Genomic DNA, 5,039 nt, shown 5'->3' on the forward strand with positions numbered 1-5,039 from the left:
AGAGGTTTTTTTCATCACCTATAAAGCTACAATTGAAAATGTTTACCTCCACATCACAAGGAAGTAGGAAGCAGTGGTCTCCATAATGAGGAAAAGTAGTCATCCTTAGAAAGTGACTCAGCAGTACCACAGGACATGGAATTGGTAGAGAAGTTCAGGGTGTTATAATTGCATATCCCATATCCAAGTAGCTGGAGGAAAGATGGAATGTGTTGAATAGAGCCATGTCTCTGGGTCCAAGTCCCTACCCATGTCCATGTGAGCACTGTTGACCATGGCCCACCTGCCTCTCCCACATCCACCCCAGCTGAACTGATGAGCAGGGTCATCCAATGCCACACCCTGGGACTTATATCTAAGCCCACAGGTGGCCCCCAGGTGCAGGGTTCTGAAGCAGCCCTCTGTTCTGTCAGATGATCTAGACCTGGCTTTCCTGAGGATCCTCCATTTATCTATTCTCACTGGCAGATGTCCCTGAGCAGGGGCATGAGGCTGGCAGAGGGCCAGGTCACCCTGAGGGCACCCCTCTTGTGGTTTGCACTCTGGGCAGTGCTGGCTCATCTCCAGGGTTCTCAAGGCCATCCCTCAGGTGCTACATCTCTGAGGTGATAATTCCCAAGAAGAAGCTGCACCACAGCAAGAGCATTCAGCTGCCTGGCTGGCTGTCCTATAGCCTGTGTTTTGGGGACAAGAGACACATTATCCACATGTGGCACAAGAAACTCTTTTGGCCCAGACATCTGCTGATGCCTCCATGCCTCCAGACTGTTACTACCTCGGCTACTTGGAAGAGATTCCTCTTTCCATGGTCACCATAGACATGTACTATGGGGGTCTTGAAGGTATCATGAAGTTGGATGATCTTGCCTATGAAATCAGACCCCTCAGCGATTCCCAAAGTTTGAACACGTTGTTTCTCAAATAGTGGCAGACAAAAGGGCAAAGAGACCTACTTATAACCTGGGATATAAGGAGGATAGGGAACCCCTGTTCCTCAAGCAAATGCCAGTGCAGTCCCCAGGATCTCTAGGAGGTTGTATTCATCCCATCACAGAATTTTGAAAGGACTTGTTCTCAGTTTCAAAACAATGTATAGTGTGTTCAACCATGTGTCAAAAAGTGCCCAATTCCTAATAAGGCTAGTTAGCTTAATTGACTCAATGCTTCATGGTATTGATGTCAGTGACTATATTGGCTTCATGATCATTTTTAATGAGAGAGATCCATAAACATGGGTAAATATGTGTTGCATGAAAGTCCTTCTCCCCCCCCAATATTATGTATCAAAGAATTTTCAAATTCTTAAACCACATTCATCCTTAATTGTGATTTCAGATGTATCCCATGAACTTAATTTCATTCCAGTTGTATATTCTATATGCCATCTATGAATGGTAATATGCCATTATACTAGCTTATTTATGCAGACATTAATTATTTTTGTCAGAGCAACACATAAGATTGCAAGAAATATTGCTTTCTGGGTTTACACTGATGAATATGCTTGCCAAAAAAGGTCCAACTGCATTATACCCGATTCCCTGGTATAACGGAAGCTTTCCACAACTATTCCTTCATTCATATGCAGCACATAATAAATTGTGGAACAGGCAAGTGCATGCTCCACACCGAAATGTGCATTGAAATAAAAGCCTGACCAACAATCGTTTTGGTAACTACTTAGCTGACCCACGTGAGTAGTGAGACTGTGGCTCCTTCAAGCAGTGCTACAGCAATCCCTGCTATAAAAGTGATTGTATCTTAACCCCTGGAAGCAAATGTAATACAGACAAATGCTGTACAAACTGCATCTATTCCCATGCTGGGACACTCGGCAGACCAATCCAAAATATATGTGATCTTCCAGAGTCCTGACGTGGGGTGTCCTTGGCGTACCCTGATGACTTCCATATGCAAGATGGAACCCCATGCACTGAAGAGGGATGCTGCTATCATGGGAACTGCACTTACCGCACTATGCACTGCCAAGAATCTTTGGCAGAAATTCTGGGAAAGGTGAAGATGTCTGCTATACCATAAATCACAAAGGCAGCCGATATGGACACTGCAGAACACCCCGGGGAATTCAATGCTGAACCCTGTTCCCACACAGACGTGCCATGTGGAAGGCTGCCATGTAGGAATGTCACATATCTCCCTCAGCTGCAAGAGCATGTTGGATTCCATCCGTCTGAGATCTCAGGGGTCTGGTGTTTGAGGCTGGATTCACATCGTAGCACAGGAACAACTGAGATTGGTAATGTGAGAACTGGTACCCCCTGTGTTCCTGGAAAGTTCTGACAGGACACCTACTGCACTGGAAGTGTGGCTCAGCTGAATTATGACTGTATCCCACAGAAATGCAGTCACAGGGGGATGTGCGACAATAAAAGGAACCGCCATTGTCACGTAGGCTGGGATCCCCCATGGTGCACTGGACGAGGCACTGGTGGGAGCACAGACAGCAGACCCCTCCAAGAAGACTTCAGTCAGTCAGGCAAAGTCATGAATCCGTGGTATATCTCAGAGTGGTTTTTGGTCACATTTATGCCATATAGCTGCAATCCTCTTTGGTATTGCCACAAATTTCAGAATTATCAACACTGAGAAAGTTCAGGAAGTGATTGTTGGTGAAGACAATCCATAATTCAGGCACCAGACCCCTGAACAACTATAGGCAATGCACCTGGCACATCTGTGAAAATACAGTAATGAGGCCACATAGCTGACATCCATGTTCCGGGGCTCCGCAGAAGACACAGGGGTACCCAGCACATCCCAACTCTGACACCAGGTATCTCATGGGTCACTGACCAGCACTCTGAAATAAAACTTGAAAACTGCGTGGTTGTGCCCTCTACATATATTTCTAAGCATGCAAGAGCCCAAATTGGGCCTGAGACTCTGTGCCGAGGGCCCGAGTCAGCAGGTGTGTCTTGAACTGAAGTGTCTAGTTCCAGAATTAAGAGAAGTTGCCACAAGCTCCTTTATGGACACATTCATGAGTTTTCTCCAAAACTGTGCTCTTGCGCACTGAACATTTTCTCATTCTCCAGGTAATCTGTCTTCCTCCAGTCCCAACGTGGGGTCAGGGTAATGGTGGGCTACAACCCTCCCAAAGCGCCTCTCCCACACTGGGGTGTCTGTGGGCTGTGAGGGAAGAGGATGGAGATTAGGTTCCACTTAGCACAAGCTGTGCCTCCCTGGAGAGCAAGTTTCCAAATGTGAGAGACTGAGACCATGAGGATTAAAGGAGCACCCAATGAAATGAATCAGAAAGGTAGGCACAAGTACCTATGGATGACTCTGGCATCCAGAGGGAGCCAGTGAATGTGAATCCCTGCTCTCTTTCTTTTGGCTACTTCAGTGAGTTTAACCTTAGATAAGAATCTGCTTAGGATTCCAACTTTGGTTTTCTAAGAGCCTTCTAGAATAAACACACAGAGGTGAGCCTGTGAAAAGTTCGGGACTTCAGCCCCATCCACTCCTAAGTAATCAGGTACTTGCTACCATGATGTCTATGTCCTGATCACTGGGAATGTGCGATCGAGGGCTGCACTTTTCTGGGTCCTTGTGCCCCCTTGTTCTGGGCTCTTAAGTCATAAATCCTGTTTCTCCATTTCCTTTGTTGTGGGTGTACTGAAACCCCACCTTCAGTCAGAAGGGCCCCACACATGTCATGTACCCAGCAGGAGCAGGGATTCCTAGGGAGCCCCCTGTCAACCCCTGAGCAAGTGGCTCTTTCTTCTTCCTTCAGCAGATCACAGTCTACATGTTCTTAATTCGGTACAACACCTGGGGTGCCCCAATACATTTGCCCCAAGTATGGGATTGGCAGCCTAGGTGGAGCCCTCCTACAATGTGTTAGAGCTAAGAAGGGCTCACTAGTTCCTCACCGCCACATCTCAGTTGGTCTGAGATGTACCCCCCTACTGGCTGTATTCCTCGCTGCTATTGACAATGGCTCCCTATTTGACAAGTGTTGAGTGGGTCACCCCAGTGTGGGAGGCCTCAGCACACGTGTCTGGGAAGAGCTAAAGTCTATATCAGGTCTTCCCTGTCATGATCCACTACAACAACATGTCCAAGGACCAGCGTGAAAGACAGAAATGGTAACAGGCACTATACCATCATGGAAGTGCAAGGTTTGCTGGAATAATTTGTCCAAAGGGAGGGAGACGAGGACATTGATTGGCTCTTGCAGGCCTTTGTCATTTTCTCCAAGCTGTTGCTTACAGCACTTGACATGCTAAAGCTGGCTGGATTGGACCAAGACCCCTAAATTCATCATTCACTGAAAAACTCAAGGTATGAACGTCCTGTTTACTTAGAGACAACCTAGAGAAGCCCACAGACATTTCACTGTTTCAAAAGGCCATGGCAAGCACACCAAGGCACAGGTCAGGAGACACACACCAGGGAAAAAGGGGAAGGTTCTGAGGAAGAGGCTTCCTAGGGCCCCAGAGCCCACAGAGGTAGGAAGAAAGAAGCTCTGAGTCCCAGGGCATGGATTTTTGTGGCATGACAGCACAGGCCCACTGGGAGAGGTCAAGCCCAGGTGACTCAATCCAACTCTAAGATACAATGGGTACAATTCAATGGGTGTTTTGTTTTTGTTTTTGTTTTTGTTTTTGCCTTATGTCATGTGCCCACGATCCCTTGTCCATTTCCAACCTGGAGGAGAGCCACTTGACAACAGAATCTAAGGAGTTCTTCATGAAGGACCACTCTGATTTCAATCCTTGTGGCAATACAATTCATGGAAATACCAGCTTTAGTATAGAAGACATTAGCATGCATGCCATAGTCAGATGTGAAAACGAGAATTTTCAAGAAGCCCAAGACTTCTTTGCTGCAAATGCTGATGGGCTCACCACCTCCACAGATAGGAGCCCATAGGAGTGTCCATTCGGCATATGGAGACTGGGGGACTCTTATGTGCCCCATTCAAAGGGTGGCACTTCAACTCAGCTCTCTTGACCTAGATATGATGCCCACACTTCTCTTTATGCACAGCTCTGAGAAGAGGGGTCCTTAAT

At 46.9% G+C, this 5,039-nt stretch overlaps 1 pseudogene; it reads left to right on the forward strand.

The window, feature by feature from the left end:
- Nucleotides 1-486: 486 nt before the first annotated feature.
- LOC147579582 (disintegrin and metalloproteinase domain-containing protein 21-like) lies at nucleotides 487-1,229 on the forward strand (annotated as a pseudogene).
- Nucleotides 1,230-5,039: the final 3,810 nt, after the last annotated feature.

This window comes from Puma concolor, chromosome B3 (genome assembly GCF_028749965.1).
Source record: "Puma concolor isolate L17-30 chromosome B3, mPumCon1.1.hap2, whole genome shotgun sequence".
NCBI classification, from domain to species: Eukaryota; Metazoa; Chordata; class Mammalia; order Carnivora; family Felidae; genus Puma; species Puma concolor.